The sequence below is a fragment of the Tupaia chinensis genome, unplaced genomic scaffold, assembly GCF_000334495.1.
Source record: "Tupaia chinensis unplaced genomic scaffold, TupChi_1.0 Scaffold000346_1, whole genome shotgun sequence".
Taxonomy (NCBI): Eukaryota; Metazoa; Chordata; class Mammalia; order Scandentia; family Tupaiidae; genus Tupaia; species Tupaia belangeri.
In genome coordinates, this window is record NW_006159840.1 from 4,508,760 (window position 1) to 4,526,416 (window position 17,657).

The 17,657-nt window shown below is 46.3% G+C and overlaps 1 long non-coding RNA gene across 4 annotated transcripts; it reads left to right on the plus strand.

Moving 5' to 3' along the window:
* Positions 1-4,913: 4,913 nt before the first annotated feature.
* Positions 4,914-17,444, plus strand: LOC102471425 (uncharacterized). 4 transcript variants are annotated; one of them, XR_001370643.1, is made up of 4 exons: positions 4,914-5,835; positions 9,572-9,627; positions 14,733-14,916; positions 15,042-15,276. It is a non-coding gene; the product is annotated as an uncharacterized LOC102471425 (long non-coding RNA). The 4 variants fall into 4 exon arrangements; XR_335127.2 differs by lacking the exons at positions 9,572-9,627; positions 15,042-15,276 and adding an exon at positions 16,220-17,444; XR_001370642.1 differs by lacking the exon at positions 9,572-9,627 and having other exon boundaries at positions 4,914-5,913.
* Positions 17,445-17,657: the final 213 nt, after the last annotated feature.

Consider the following 17,657-nt stretch of genomic DNA (forward strand, 5'->3'; position numbering starts at 1 on the left):
CCTCACCCAGCTGGCCCTTGTGGGGTTCTTAGTGACTGTGTTGCCCTCACTGAGCCCCATACATGCAGCTTAACACAGCAGTCACACAGCCAAGGAGGCCAGAGTTCTGCCGTCCAGGTGTGGGCAGGGCTGCTCCCTCTAGAGGTTCCAGACCAGGGCACCTCCTGCCTCCCCCAGCTTTGGAAGCCCCAGGTATCCCTGGGCATGTGAATACCAAACCTCTGCCTTTGCTTTCACACCCGGCCATGTATCTCTCTTCTCCCCACTTACCAGGGCACCAGACAAACTGGGTTAGGACTCACCCAGAGGGCCTCAACTTGATTATCTCTCTTAAAAATCCTCTTTTCCATAAGGTCACTTCCCCAGGTGTCGGAATAGGACATCGAGGAACCTTTTTAGGGACACTGTTCAGCAGTTGCCATAGCAGTGGCAACCCCAGTGGTCTGAGCAAAGCTTCCTCCTGAGCTGTTCAAGCCTGTGGCCATCACGCCCATCTCAGGTCAGGGTGGGCTCCTGTTCTTGGTCATGGTTACAGTGGGACAAAGTGCACGTGACACAGAAGGGGCCCTGTGAATTCTTCATACGTTCTCCCTGCCCCATGGGCACAAAGTAGCTGGGCAGAATCGGTCCCCACCTCAGGGAGGTCCTCCGGCCTCAGGTTCTGGTCCCTGCATATAGGAACACATGGTGTCCAGATAGCAGCCACAGCTTGAGGTTTGCTGGCCTCTCTTCTGTGTCCCTTGGCAAAGCAAACTGGGACCTCCCAACCTACAACTGAAGAGTTGCAGGGCCATAGCCACTGGGCCCCAAGGTCCTCTCCTGTCTCCACCACCAGGTTCCCTGGGCCGCTTGCTTCTCCACCTGGGACACACCCCCAGGAAGAGATCTCTCCTTTAGCGTACACTGTGTCCAGTTTGACACCGACTCCTTGCAGGGTCTGACTTCCAAGCTGGCTCTGCAGCTGGGCCTGCCATAGGCCGTCCTGCAGCTCCTGGCTGCCTCTGGATGATGTGTTACATGACGTGGTCAGTGGATCCTGGAGTCATGGCCCACTCCCACTCCTAGCTGTGAGTATGTTCACAGGTCAAGTGTGATTGATGAGTTCCGGGTGCTGGCTGAGGCGCTGCAGGGGATAGGCAAATCCCTGGCCCTCGTTCTGCAGCTGCCTAATGCCTGCTGTGTGTGTAGCCCATTTCCAGATGCAGCATTTACAGACAGGTTCTGTTATCAACGTCACAGTCAGAATAGGTGGCGACCAGAGCTCCTGCAGCACCACGGAGGGAGCTGGGCAGAAATGTCCCGGGTTTAGCTTTGACTCCCATGTTCAGTCACCAGCTGGGAGCCACCCAGGGAAGGCATGATCTCAAAGAGAGCAACTGACAGCTTGGAAACCCTGGTGGACACTGCTTGAGGAAGAGAACTGAGATGGGGCAAGAACAGGGCCAGAACACTGAGGCTCTTAAAACCCATATGGAGCAGACTCTCAGGGGTGAAAATAAGACACCAATGAGAGTTCAGGAGCAGTGGTAAAAATCACTATTGGAGAAAAACGAATCTGTCAGAGAAGTGAGGACTGAGCACACACGGATTAGCTGCCATTTTGGTCCTGCTGATGAATTCAGACTGGGTGGTGGCAGCAACAGAGGACTGCCAAGAGGAGTTGTCTGAGCTTTTTGAAGGAAAAATAACAGAATCCAGGAACTGGGTCCTTAGGATAAAAGTGGTGGGTGAGTTAGAAGTGAGGTGAGTTATAAGTGACTAAGCATTTGCATATAAAAGCATTGGGAGACTGGTTCCTTAACACAGCAGAAGCCCCAAATTGGATTTATGACAAAAAACAAACAAGTAGTGGCAGGTTGGAATTTATTAGCTCCTGTCAGACCATATTTCAGGAGTAGATCAGGTGCGGGGGACCTGGGGACTTAAAACACCCTGCAGGACTCGGCGTTTTTCCATCCTTGCCTGGCTGTTTTGTGGCATCCTCCTGGATGTGGGGCTCCGATGGCTGTCAGGAAGCCCCGCGTGGACATCCACTGGGCTTCGTGCTGATCACAGCAACAGCAGAATTGGGACTTTTCCCAAGAGCTCCAGCATGGGGCCAGAACTTCCCCTGGCTGGGCCAATGTGGCCGACATGGCTCCTATTTCTGCACCCACTGTGAGGGGGAGCTCTTTCACTCTCATTCACCACGGTTGGATTACATGGGTCTCCCAGGAGGCTGGAAATCCCTGACTAAACCCCATAAACTGAAGCTGAGAGAGGCGGGGCTTCCCAAAGGAAAATCAAGTAAAGGTAATGAGAATAAAATCGAAATAAAAGTAACAGGAAGATAAATACAAAAATAAAAGCACTCATATTAGGAAGGGAGAAAGCTGAGCTGATTATCAGAGACAGAAAGTGGTTTAGAATGAAACTAACTGGAGTACTGGTTAAAAGGTTTTGTGGGGGTCATCTGAAGTATTTTCAGAATAACAGAATTTTGAATGGGAGCTTTCTTTATTAGAATTACTGTTGGAGCCCTAGAGCTGAAAATAGTGGACAATAAATATTCTTCATTCCAGAGAGAGAAGCTAAACAGCAGTGGGGAACTTGCAGGGAAAAAAACAATTCTACAACTATCATCCTGAAAAAGCCTGACTAGGACAACTACATGCATAAAGAGGGGCTCAGAGAGCGAGTCCAGGGTGCAAGTGTGAGCTGATGGCCTGTCTCCTTGCTCTGAGGGGTATGGAATAAGGATGTCCTTGCTTTCCTATCCCATCCAAGTTCAACGCGAGGGTGGGGACGGGGAGAGACACCAGGAGAACAAAACCGCACAACCTGGCGTGCTTCCCAGGAGTAGGGACAGCCATGGGGAGAAGGCTTGGCCTCAGAACCCTCCTCCATCAGGGGTCCCCAAAGTGAGGGCTTGGTGTAGCAGTATTCTTGTGCAAATCTACTGTGGACCCCCCACCCCATAGGAAACTCCTAGATGGATACTCATTCCTGAATCTAACTTCAAGAATTCTTTTTACATGGATTTTTGCTATAGGGCCATGTGCTCACCAGAGAGACAGAAAGCGAGAAATCACCCCCAGGAAGGATGGCTACTCCACAATCCCTTCTCTATTCTCCTTTTCAGATTTTGGGTATGCATGCACACACACCCAACGTGAGTTTTAAGCCACCAGGTCCGCGACTTGAACCATGGTTGGCCCTATGGGAGTGTGGCGACATAATCATTACACCTTCTGCTGTTCCTCACTTCAAGAATTCTTAAGGTGAGAGAATGGCTGGAAAAGACCTCAGAGTAGCCAGTTCTGATAGCTGAAGGACAGGGATGAATGACTTCTCTTGGCCAAGCACACGTTGCCGACAATGGCTGGTGCAGAAGCCTCCTGGAGGACCCCACCTGCTATAGTTTGACTGTATTGTGTTGTGAGTAGTCAGAGCGAACTAAATCTGATTGCAGTGCTGAAAGGTAGGCCTTTGGAAGTGATTAGGTGTCAAGGCCAAGGCCCCATGATGGAGTCCTATAGGGTTTACAAGGTCAGGGGATGAGACAAAGTGCGCTGAGCGTCACACCCCCACCTGTCCTCCGCCATGGTGTGACGTGGTGTGCAGATCCTCACCTGAAGCCCATGCTGTGCTCTTGGGCTGGTTAGCCTCCAAATCCATGAGCTAATCAGACTTCTCTTCTCCTACATTACCCAAAAGTGGGCATTTCCATTATTAGAAACAGAACAGACTAAACATCACTGAGAAGGAACTCCTGCCAGAATGGGGTGCCAGCCCGAGCCTGGAGCCCTGGCTGGTTAGGGTCAGGTGGCAGGAGAAGTGTCTGCTCAGTGTATTTGCTGGACTGGGAGCAGAGATCTCTGAGATGGGCCTCCCAAACTCCAAGGTGCCTCTGAAAGAGCTATTATGTGACTGTCCTGTCAGAGCACCCTGACCACCAATTGCGTTGTCACCTCTCAGGCAAACTTCTAGAAGATATGAGCTGCTCATGAGCATGGAGTTCTGTTCTAAACTGGAGTGGACATTTTAACCTATGAAAATGAAATCGTTTTCCTGTCTGACAGTGCCTGAGAAGCTAGAGTCTGGCTCATTCGCAGACAAGAGCAGGCCCCACGGGGCACGGAGGAGGAAGATGGGTGACACAGGGCCGTTTCCATCACTGCCCCTCAGGGCTGGCCCGCTGAACACACTGTGCACATCTCAGTTAGCTTGTTCTCCTCCATCCCGCCACATCTGCTGTCCACGTGAGATCTGTGTCCAGGCCACGTCCTCTCAGGCTCACTTCTCCTTCCTTGTTCTTTCATTCTTTCCACTTCTTCCCCTCAGCCACTGATGTTAGTCGTCACCACAAAAATAAGCTCCCTGCGTGAGGCCTTTGTCTCCGGGGATCAGTGCTGAAGGTTTCCAGGGACTCTGGGTGCAGTAATCTGTGGGACACCATCTGGAAACACAGTGCTTAGACCATAGCTGATAAAACATCTGGAAAGTGGGTAAAGGATGGGATTAGGAGGCGATGCTCTGGACTCAGGAACTAGCTGCAGGTTTAGGAGTTGGTTGTGGTGCTAACAAGAGGAGCTCCAGGGACTAAGGGGATTGGCCAAACCAGCGCCTGCCAGGCAAAACCTTGACCTCTGGCTTGATGTTTACAAAGCAGGCATTTGGGGTTTTCAAGGAATTACTCTATCAAATTGATTGCTGTCTACCGTTTAACAGAGTAGACATAAAACATGTCAGAGAAATACTTCTTTATTTTCTCTCAGGAGCTCAAGGTAGTGCCATATTCTTTAGGAGCAGAAAGTGCAGCAATGAACATCTCTTTCTATTTATCATCGATTATTTTGAATGGATTCGACACAGCTGACACCTCGGAGTTTATTTCTGAGGCCGTTCAACAATAGGGAACTCAAGAACCTCGGGCGTTCCAGAAAGTGTCAGCTCATTTTCTGCTCTCTCTCCATACAGAGCAACATCCTTTTGCGATTTCCCCCTCTTTCTTCTCTCCTTTTTGAGGAGGCCAGGCAGAGTTTCGAAAGCTTCCTGTGAACTATGTAATCGGGCACATTTTCAAAAGCAATGCCTTATTTCTTGTGAAGAGCGTGTTATTCTTTCCCTCCTGTCAGCCCTCGGAAGCAATGGGCTTGCTTTGCAGTCTTCGTGTGCAGGATTCCAAGTCTGCTTCTCAAAGGCCCCTCCGTGCGTCCGCCGGTTCCTTCCTGCTGGCCTCACCAGTTTTATTCCATCCCACTCCGATCCGAGCGGGGCCAAACTGGCCTCGTTCCTCCTTTCATTCTTGTCTTCTCTTGCAAGCTTTTTCTACTTTCTATGCAAAAAGCAAAGTGCAGAAGGCCGGGCGTTGCCATGGCAGTGGTGTTGCTGTGGGCCTCTAGTGGGTTTGAGCTCTAAACTTTGAGAAAAAGAATGGCCTCAAAGAAGTTGGAGGGAGAGCAAGAGAAAGAGAGAAAAATCAAACAGGACAACAGCCTCGGAGGGGGAGAGTGCGGGGAAAGCAGGGCAAAGCCCCGACATGCATTTGCGGTGACATCACTGCCTTTCCCACCGGGCCATTGACTGGGCGGCCAGCGTCCATTCAGCGCCCGCCCGGGGCCGGCTCTCCAGGCCCCGGGAGCCATGGCTCTGGTCCTGAATACCGTTTTTGTTGGGAAACAGTGGCCCGTTTCTGAAGGCCGCATAAATGGCTGAGTGATTCACGGCCGTTGCCAGGAAGTCTGAGGCACTTGTGAGCTCACAATGGTGAACTTTATCTCCCGGCCCATGCGGGAAGTTCCAGCTGCAGGCCCTGAATTCTAATAAGGGCTTCACCCGTGCTCTGAGGTTGTGGTAAGCTCATCCATCTTTCCGTAGTAAGACACTGTCCTTGCTGCTATTGAGAGACAGAGGCGAGGACTGAGGACTGAGGTGGGCTGGTGGCAGGGAGCGGGGAGGGCAGGTGTGTGCAGGTGTGTGCGTGTGCAGGGGGGTGATGAATAAAAACAAGAGGATGGAAGAAAATGGTTTTTCTATCAGCGTGGTGAAATCATATTTAATGTGAGACTCCAAACTATCTTAGAGGACAGAAGAGAAAAATTTCACCCTGACCTATGAATTCCTGTGCCAAAAAGATTCCTTTAGGATATGTCCTGTGTTTCCAAGGCTGCTTTTCTGTGCCCCTTGCAGCAAATGGCTGGCCCCCACCAGGCAGCTCAGCACCGAGTCGGGCTATGGCGTCCCTTCTCGCTTTCTCGAGCATCAGTAAACACCCGAGCAGGTCCTGTCCCAGGTTCCCAATACCTACTTAAAGGACGGTCCTTAGTTGAGTGAGAACTTGAAGCCCTTGTTAACTCCTCTCCTCATAGGTCCTGAGGACACACCCCAAAAAGGCTAGCAAAGTGTGTCAAGGCCATTGCCCGCTTCTGAGCAAGCTCGAAGCACATTCTCTAAGTGACTTCTGAGAGTGCGAGAGATATTATCCGAAACTTCTTTGTGCCAGGAGCTTCTGTGTTCATGACCACAGTTCAGCTAAATGCTCGTTTGCCCCTGGATGTGACAGAGCAGACACTTCCCAACACACTGTCCCCACGTGCAGCGCTCCTGCTCTCCTGCCACTTGCCCGTCTGCTTTTCGGACTTAGCTTCTTGGGAGAAAAGTAAGGATAAATGGGTAAAAGGGGGAATGAGCTCTTCCTGGTTTTCGACTCCCCACACGTCTTTGCCCCACATGAAACATCGTGAAGTACTTATGAGCTTTCTAGAAGGCAGAGGCCATCATAACCTAGCGAAGTGCCGTAGTGGGGATAAACCACATTCGAACAGAGTTCTTGTCCCTCACTGGCAGCTCCTGGTGGAGGGCGTGAGGCTGGCGAAGCTTTGAGTGACTCCACGAGGGAACAGAAAGGATGGGCTTGACTTAGACAAGCAAAGGAGATGTTGCCTCAGAGAGAAAAGTCCACACAGTGCTGGCATACGGTTACAGTTGGTTCAGGACCAGGCGGTTCAGGACATCGGCCCCAGGTAAGGGACTGGCTGACAGTGAGGCAGAAGAGGCAGCCTCAGAAAAGCATTTGGAAAAGCATCCCTTTTCCAAAATGCTTGGGACTCGTGTTTCAAATTTAGAATTTTTTTCAGATTTTTAGAATTGCATACTCATAAAGAGAGGTCTCAGGGCTGTCTAAACACGAAGTTCATGTATGCTTCCTATATGCCTTACGCATACAGCCTGAAGGAAATTTTACATGATACTATGTATTGCAGCATTTTGACTGTGACCAGTCACGTGAGATCACGTACATAATTTTCCACCTGTGGTGTCATGTTCGCACTCAAAAAGTTTCAAGTTTTGCAGCATTTCAGATTTTGGTTTGGATTAGGGCTGCACAGCCTATACGGTTTCTGGAGGAGGTAGATCAGGGAAGGTGGTATCCACTGAGAAAAATCAGGAGACAAAAACAGAGACAAGGGGAAAATGAGAGAAAGCACAGCAGTCAGGCCACCCCTTGTCTCTCCCACTGCCACTATCCACTAAGGAAGCTAACAGAAATTGCAGCCATAGAGACCAGCAGATAGTGTAATTGTTATGTTGCTGGACTGCCACATAGTAGACTGTGATTCGAGTCCCGGACCCAGTGTCTTAAGCTCACACCGGGCATATGTGTATGTGTGCCCAAGATCCTGAGAGGAGAATGGAGGAGAAGGGATTGTGGCATGGCCATCCTCCCTGGGTGGGGGTGTGTGGCGGGGGGATTTATCTTCTTCTGTCTCTCTGTCTCTCTCTGTCTTTCCGAAAAGTGCACACATCCCATAGCAAAAAACCTCTCTTAATGAAAAAAAAAAAAAAAAAAAAAGAGGTAGCCATAGAAGAACATGTACTCAAGAGGGACATCCTCCTGACCAGGAAATGAATAGGAATGGTAAATGCCGATGACATGCATATGAGATTATTGTAAAAATACTAATCAGCACAGAGAAGCTGATAAAAATTCTCTGAAAAAAAAAGTCATGAAAGAGAAAATAATAATATAACAAAATGAGTTATACAAAAACAAACGAGCATTTGAAGATTAGAGAAAACGCCTTAGATCAAAGATTTAAAAATAAAAGTGGGGAATACAGCAGTAACAGAAATAAAAAAAAAAGAATTAGTTAAATACAGGAAAATTATAAAAGAAAACGATACTCTTACATAAGAAATAAAGACTATAGGGCCAGCCTGTGGCATGGTGGTTAAGGCAGCTGGATCCCATATAGCACAGTCTGAGTACCAAACCTGGTGCTTTGAAAACATACCAGGTGGGGACCAGCAGATGGCATAATGGTTATGTCACTGGACTCCCATGTAGTCGACCATGGTTTGAGTTCTGGACCCAGAAGGAACAGTGTCATGACTGTGCCCTGTGTGTGTGTGGGGGGCACTTCCTCACATTCCCTCTCTCTTTCTGTCTTTCTCCAGAGCACATGGTTTGAGTTCTGGACCCAGAAGGAACAGTCATGACTGTGACCTGTGTGTGTGGGGGGGGCACTTCCTCACATTCCCTCTCTCTTTCTGTCTTTCTCCAGTTCCTCACATTCCCTCTCTCTTTCTGTCTTTCCCCAACTCACGCACGTGCACACACACACACACACACACACACACAACAACAACAACCAAACAAACAAATAATGTTGGAATAACTGGATAGTCATTGGATAAAAGATCAAATTAGATCAGATTCCCACCAAGTGTGTAAGAAACAATTTTTATAAAGAGTTTCTTACATTTTGTTTTATTTATTGCTTTACATTTTCATCTTATTTTATAAGCTGAAGTCTTTAGCGTTTCCTTTGTGTTTAGGTTTTTGCCATAGGGCGTGTGCACTCACAGAGAGAGACAGAAAGAGACAGAGAAAAATAAAGTGAGAAATAGCCTCCTACGGGGTATGGCCACACCACACTCCCTTCTCTGTTCTCGCCTCGGATTTTGTGCATGCATGCACATATACCTGATACGATTTCCAAGTTGCTCTCCAAGACATGAATTGTCATTGGCCAAGGGAAAGTATAACACCTTAGCCATTTGCTAGCCCCAAGAAACAATTTTTAATGACAATTTAAAAGTCATACAATAAATGGAAAAATTGATGTTTGCCTACATAAAGAAAGAAAAACTCTTTGTATGGCAGAAAGCACAACATAGAAAGTTTAAAAAAATTTTACAAGCTGGGAGAAAATACAAAGGGTTGTATACTTCATGTACAAAGAACTCTTATGGAATGGGGGAAAATCTAATAGAAAATTGAAGTTAGATTTAAAAAATTAATAGAAAAAGAATACAAGTCATTCATGAGTAGAAAATTCACAAAAAATACTAAAATGATGTGCTTATGTACAGAAGATATTCAACTTCACTCATAATCAAAAAAGTGTAAACCACACAATGCCATCTCTCACCCATTTGGACAAAATATGAAATCTTGATCATTTACTGTGTTGGCTAAGATGTATATAACTTGGACTTCTGGTTGGAATTCAAAACAGTACAATTCCTATAGGGGGGGATTTGACAGTTTTGAACACAAACACATGTTCATGTATCTTCAACCCAGATATCCCATTTCTCAACATTTACTCTGAAGATACAGTTCCAATAATACAAACCAAGGTATGTGGTTATTCTCTGCAACAATATGTATAGCTGTGAGATGTTAGCAACTACCTATATGTAAGAGATTGACTTTATAACCTCATCTATATAGACAGTCCTTGACCTTGACTCATGGTAGTATGACTTTAATGATTGTTCAACTTTATCACAGTGTGAAAACAATATGCATTCAGTGGAAACCATACTTCAAGTACCTATATAACCATTCTGTTTTTCACCTTCAGTAACGTACTCAATAAATTACATGAGACAGTCCAAACTTTAATGTCACATGGGCTTTGCATTAGATTACATTGCCCAACTGTAGGCTAATGAAAGTATTCTAAGCACTTTTAAGGAAGGCTAAGTTCAACTATTATGTTTGGTAGGTTAAGCTTATTAAATGCATTTGTGACTTAAAATCTTTTCAACTTCTAATGAGTTTATCAGGACATAATCCCACAGTAAACTTCAGGAGAATTTGTACACATGGTAAAGTGCTGTGAGGCTGGGAAAAAGAATACAGACCTCTAAGAATGGAGAAGGAGTGGTTTCCAGGATATATGAATGTTAGGTGGAAAAAAGCTACAAGGGGCCAGCTAGTGGCATGGTGGTTAAGGCATCAGGATTCCCCATGGCCAACTGGGCAGTTTGAGTCCTGAACCCAGTGGCTTGAAGAATACTGAGTGCATGTGCACGGCCAAATTCCCAAGAGGAGAATGGAGGAGAAGGGATTGTGGTGTGGCCATATGCCTCAGGGGATGCTTTCTCACTTTCTCTCTCTCTGGCATGTGCACATGCCCTATAGCAAAATTCTTTTTTAAAAAAGTAAAGTGTAAAAATGTAGAGGAAATAATAAAGAATGTACATCTGCCTATGTTATCAAATATTAAATCATAGTGAAGGCCAGACAACAATGAAGTCAGTTACCTATACTGAGTGGGACGATCAGGAGGGATGAGAGACAGGTGGAGATTATGTTTGATATAGGTGAGATTTCAAAGTATGTTAGTATTATATATATTCAAAAAACTAAAACTGAAACAATAAGAATTGGAAGAAAATAGAACTGGAAGGACACTGAAATAAGTGAATGCTAAACATCATAACGACATAGAGACACGCGTGGGAGAGGAGATATTCCAGTAACTCCAACAAGGTGTTGACTATGTGCTCTCAGTCATGGGACCTGAGCAGGGGAAACTACAGACAAATCTGGAGCTCTTCAATAGATGCACTTTTTGTTGGGATATAGGTGAGTCAGTTCTGAAACTTTTAGATTTATTGTGGGATTGATCAAATAAATAATTGGATTGGGATGTTGTAAAATGTGGTTCTTACAGCGGAAGAATGAAGTACATAGTGAAAGAAGTACAGTGAAAGAATGTACACGGTACATGTAGACATGCAGAATGTGTTATCTGTCGACCTACCAACCTATCCTCTCTCGGTCCAATCTCTCTCTCTACCTACCTATGTATTCTATTTATTTTGTGATGACCTTGCTACCAGGTAATCCAGTGGAATTACACACTCACTTGTTTTCTGTTGCTGAGAGCAGAGCAGTTCCCCAGCCCTCCTTATTTGTGGCTTCAAGGAGCACATTAATTCCACAGATTTGTCTGATCCTGATTCACCTTAGGATGGAAAGTCTTGGTTGGCTGGCATGATTTTAGGATCCTGGAATTTTGGAGGTAAAATTACTCATTCCCTCTTTTTTAAAATGCTGGAAATAATGGTCTGTTTCATAAAAGTTAATATTAACGAAGACTTCATGTTTCCATCTGTCTGGAATGTCACTGGAATGAAAGAAAGGGCAACTGAGTGTCTCTTTCCAGGATCACCTCTGACCTGTATAGTGGAGTAGTTCCAACCCAGACAGGGCAACAACTCTCTAAAGCAGGAAAAAGAATTAAAGTAACTGTTTGGGAGAAGTACTTTCAGTACAACTGTAAATTGATCAAGAAGAGACTTCTTCAATAGTTAAATCAGCTTCAGAAGTCTTTGTAAATGAGAAACTATGAGGACACAGCTTCCCAAACTCCCTATAGAATTTCAGAGAAGATCATCATTGTTTGAAACTAAAGAGGTGTTTGACTTTGAGATCTAAGAATGGAAAGTATTAACTGACTCATTTCCCTCTTATAAACATAGGAAAACTAATGAACGAGGACCGAACTAAGGAGAAATCCTTTTTGCTTTGCCCTCTAGCAGTTACCCTTGTAACGCTCACTCTGTCGTCACATGTGAGGCTTTAAATGGTGACTACACACGTGGCACAGGGTGCTTATGACATGTGATTGGTGACACAGAACGGGCAGTGGCTCCAGCTCCAGCCAGGATACTGGGGTACCAAGGTCAAGTACTTACTCTGTTCTCATTAGCTCCTGCAGAATTCGTTTCTACATTGGGGCACTTCCATAACAGAGTTAGATGATTTTTAATTTCTAAATCCTTGCCCTGCATACATCAGAAAAACATGCATGAGGTTCCACACAGTGCATGCCACATGATCACATATCAACATATGTAGTATAATTCCCCAGAACGTGCTGTTTTTTTTTATTGTTAATTGTTCTTTTAAGATGATCACACTTGTCTTGGGAACTGCTTACAACAATAAGAGGAACATATTTATGTTCAGTTATTTAACAACAAGGGAGAAGTTCTTCTGAATAGAATGGGAAAAAAAATTTAAAGTTTGCAAACTCTGCTGATAAGCGTATCTTGCTTTTTATCTTTTATGGCAAGGCTTATTAAAGAAGGAAAACCAACAAACTAAAATTCATTGGTTTGTGCCCCAAAGGTTATATACTAGCTCTTGTCTTGCAGCTTTATCCTTTTCTTCCCCCTGGAACTCCTAGAGCTTTGCTTCCTGTTATCAATGTTCTTTTTTACTTCCTTCCTCCATCTGCTTTCAAGATTTGATCTTCTCTGGTTTTCTTTATTTTTTTTTAAAAGAGCTTGGCTGATTTTTTTCTTCTGTTGTTTATCTTTCTGTCTTTGAGTCTAGTCATAGAAATTGAATTCTTAATAATATCTATGCTAATCATAAACAAGTTAAGCATATTCAATTCTGACTTCTTCCTGAAAAAAGTATTTCTCTAGAATTACTATGAAGTTGAAAAATTAACACAGTGGGATACACACACACACACGTACAAACATACATACGTGCGTGTGTGTGTGTGTGTATATATATGTGTGTGTATATATATGTGTGTGTATATATATGTATATATATGTATAATCTTGAACTCTTTCAGATGATATGAGCATTAATAATAAAATGGCCAACAGATGTTCCTTGAAGAAGGGAAAGCAGAATTGAGCAAGGACTTGGGTATAAAAAACTGGAATCTTGGTCCTTGGGAGTTGATGGATCAGGTTCTAGGAAGTGGGTTTACGGAACAGAGGGAATATGAGATAGAACGAGTGGAGGAAGACCACCCTCTAGTCTAACTGATGTGCACCAGCTCAACATAAACTGCTTTGCGGTGACCCAGCGGTCCAGGTAGCCGGGAGCCTCAGTGAGGTTTATACTCAGATGTGCATTCCAGGCTGTTCTGAAAGTGGCCCCTCCTGGCACAAGCCCACGGGAGGCCGGAGCTGAATCATGTGGCTGTGGCTACAGCGAGGGCAGGGCAGTGTGATCTCATCGTGCATGGAGCTGGGGTTCATGAGATGTCACAGTTTGATATTAGTCATGGGTCCCTCCATTCACAAATGAGATCACTCAGCAGGCATTTATTTGGTGCTATTCTGTGCCAGGCACTTCCTGGCAGCAGGCTAGGACAAGGCAAGGCAGCAGATTTTAGAGACATTTGACGAGAAGAAGAGAGTGTGTGACTAGATGTGGGAGAGAGGGAGGGGGCTTGAGCACAGGCCTGGCTCACAGATGCTGGAGTGGGTGGGGTGCCCTGCAGCGAGCTGCGTTGATCCCACGAGACCATCAGTGTGTTCTGAGCCTGCTGAGTGTGAGATGCTGATGAGGTTTCCAGGTGGGGAGTCCAGTCGGCGTTTAAACTCACAGAGCTGAAACTCCACACAGAGACAAACAGCAGCCATGATCAAGGGAACCATAATTAATGCTTAAAGCATATACATGTCTAAAAAATAAAAATTCTCAGAAAAAAACTTGCCTCTGGCCACTCCCCCACAAAGTAATCCATGAAGGTGAAAGAAAAATCCTGGAGGTGAAAGTGGAGCTAAAACCACAGGAGGAAAGTCAGCAGAGCGTGACGTTCAGGGAGACCGGGGAAGAGAGCACCGGAGGAGGAGAGGAACGGCAATGGCATGATGCTCGGGGAGCAAGTAAGTCGAGGCCTAGACAGGGCCCAGGAAGGACGCCATGCCGGGCCTCAGTGGTGTGGCTGGGCAGGCAGAGGCTGCAGGGTGGGGCTCGGGGTGAGGAGGGTGAGAGATGCTAAGAAGCACCAGGCAAGCATAGATGCCCTTTCTGAGCAATGCTGAAAAGACAGCCAAGTGTTATCGTATCAGCTAGAGGGGAGGGTGGGAAGAAGGGAGGCTGGCTTTGTTGTCGTTGCTGCTGCTTTGTCTTTTGTCTCAGATTTTGAAAAGAGAGCCTGTATCTTTTGCTGCTGGCAAACAGGAGAACAGGAGCCATTTGTTTTATCTGCCGACACGGCCTGATCAACCACAGCGCCTGTCACAAAGCTGCAGTTAGTAAATATTTGTGGGATGCATGGGTCTACAAACAAGCAACGAGAAAGCAGAGTGAATGTACAGGAGGAAGAGGATTGTTTCAAAAACAAATACTCTCCCAGTACGGTGCTTCATGGTCTGTTCTACCCCGAGTTTGTCCACACTGGCCAACAGGGAAACATCAGGCATGCTCTGGACGCAGAAACCCTGAGGTGCTCATTAGCCAGAACGTCTCGCGGCTGCTCTGCAAATAGCTGAAGCCCGTTGTTCAATCAGAAGAGGAAGTTCCTGCAATTGGGTTTTAGGTTTGCTTGTAGCTCTGTACCTGGTTCATACGCTTTATAAACTTATGTTTTCCTCCGTATTTGCAGAGGTCCTATCATTGTGATCCACCTTTCCTTCTTTTTCTAATGAAACTTAGCTTCCTGGACTGACCTCTGGTTCCCTGCTCTCAATAGGTTCTTTAAAATGAGAAGCCTCAGCAAATGCCACTCCAGAAGGAAGTCTCAGAGCGGTGATGAAGACCTTTGACTCTCTCCGACCCCTCCGCCAGTGATCACGATGAGCTGCCCTTTGCTGCAGCACCCAGACCCTGGGCTTCTCCAAATCCTGCCATTCACGGATCTACAAAGAATCTCCATGGTAGGAGTGGAGGAAAGGGGACTTAGAAGTGCAGGGCTCCCTGTCCTATAAACTGATGGCTCAACTTGGGGCTCTGCGGTACGTAGAGGGCCGACCCTTTGAACTCTAGGAATCTCCTTCTGCAGGCTTCCTCAGGACTCCTGCACACGTCTTCCTGCCTCCTCAACAGGAAACTCTGCAGAGGAGCTGTCCTCGGGCCCTTTCAGAGCTTCTACTTCCTTCCAGAAAACAAGGAAGTGCAGTTACTCACAGCAGCTGGAATTGACCAAGAGGAAATGACTCCATCCAAACAATAATCGCCACACACACACACACACACACACACACACACGCACACACACACACACACACACACACACACACACACACACACACACACACGCACACACACACACACACACACACACACACACACACACACGAGAATTTGGGGTGACGAACACACACACACACACATACACACACACACACACACACACACGCACACACACACACACACACACACACACACACACACGAGACTTTGGGGTTTCAAGCAAACACAGCTTTAGTGACCGAAAAATAAAACTGGAGCTACTTGGACTAAAGGGGTCCCTATTTTTCCAGAAATAGTTTGATGTCAGAATATAGTCATGTGTGCATCAGGCTTCTATAATTCAGCTGAGTGACTTTGGACAAGTTACTTAAGCTTTCTGAATCTCAGATGCCTCATACATTTAATGATCTCTTAATGATTGTTGAAGGAATTAAGTGAGATAACTCATATTAAAAGCTTAGCTCCATGGCTGGCACACAGAAAAATGCTCATCAGCCAAATAGTAATTATTAATTACCCTACTTTGCCTGTGGGAAATAATGATGCTTTAAGAGTATAAAAGATTTATCCCGAGTACATAAAGGGCCGTGCTATGTGAGGCGACACTGTAGAGAAAACCACAGAGAAGGAGCTCCCTGTCGAGCTCTTGATCTACGCGGTACGTGGGGGAGTATGCGGGTGTTATCAATAGCAGATTCTGAGCGCCTCCGATGTGGGACAGGTGTGCCGTGGGAACAGAATTGTGGCAAAGGCTTTCTCAGTCCCCATTTATCTGAATAGAGGAACGATGGCCTATGTCTTTATAACACCAATGTTAGGGGTTGGAATTGATTTTAACTCTGATGTTGATGTTTGCCATCAGGTAGGTAGAGACCTGAAGCACCTCCAATGACTGAAAACAAGGCACATGGCCTCGAAGGGGAGCACAGGGCCTAGTATGTACTTAGCATCAGTGACAAAGACACTAATTCTGTGTGTACTCCCCAGGGAAGGCGCATCACCTCTCCTGAGAAGTAGCTGCAAGCTGGGTCAGTCCTCCACAAAGCTGCTGTGGCCAGGGGACCTTTTGCAAGTGAGCCCAGCAGGACAAGGACAGCAGTCACAAGCCATTATCTTCAGCCACGTCCACACCCTCAAAAACGCCGTGAGCAAAGAGAGCCAATTTGAAACAAGAGACCTGATGTCACTGTGGGGTGTGGAGGATGTTGTGTTCATACCAAACAAAATCACCTCCCTGCTGCTCGTTCGTCGTGCCCCCGAAGCCCTCAGACTTGGTGACATCGTGCTAGAGTGACAATAATGAGCGGAAGTTGAGACATTTCCCCATCAGTTTTGTTTTGTTTTCTCTCTTTCCTGCTCATTTCCTCTCCCCCATTTTTAAAGCTCTAGCTGGCTGGCTGTCGTGAGCAGCCAACTGGAGGCTTTCTGGGGTGATCAGGGCAAGTCAGAACCCAAGGGGCTCCGCCGCAGGAGCCGACTTCATCAGTGAAGCCTCCAGATGCCGCACAGCGCACCATTCCAATGGACACCGGGTATGAAGAGAGCTGCCTGTGGGTAACAGAAGCACAGAACAGAATGAGAGAGTGATAGTTCTCAGAATCACACTGAGAGCTCCACAGGAAGGCTAGGAAACACCGTGCAGATGAAAGAGAAGCAGGAAGAGGGTTTTGGCCAGAGCCAGTGCAAAACAATTAAGAGTGAAAAGACTAAGAACAGGCCTGCTGGTGAAGAACTGGGGCAGATTTGGCTGTGGGGCAGCAGGCCGTGCTTGTCCAAAACCACCGGCCAACCCACACAGCGTGCCCAGGGCCCGAGGCCCACAAACTCTGCTGGCCATCAGCATTTGGGGTGGTTGGTTCATTTTCAGTCTATCTCTGCAGTCTTCTTCAGAAACAGAACTTAATTTTAAACCCAGGTACTTTATCCTTGGTTTTAATACTTAATTTCTACCAGATTACATTGCTGCTTTGAAATAGTCTGTGAGAATTTCAAGTGAAGTCGTCACTTTTGAGAGGAACACAAATGAAGCCACTAGATTGACCTAACGGAATGCAAGGGTAACCAGAACAAAGGGCATTATTTTGTGAATTTTGACACTCTCTTTTGTTACATTCCTCTGTTGGCCAGCTGAACACACTGGGTATGTATTTATATTTCTAACATTCTTAGGTTTCTATATGCGTATTAACTTTTTTTTTCTTTTTTGGAGAGGTTTTTGCTATAGGGCGTGTGTGCTTGCCAGAAAGACAGAGAGAGACAGAGAAACAGAAAGTGAGAAATCATCCCCAGGGAAAATGGCCACACCACAATCCCTTCTCCTCCATTCTCCTCTTGGGATGTTGGGCACGCACGCACACGCGCCTGGTGTGAGTTTAAACCAGTGGGTCCAGGACTTGAACTGAGGTCGACTACATGGGAGTCCAGC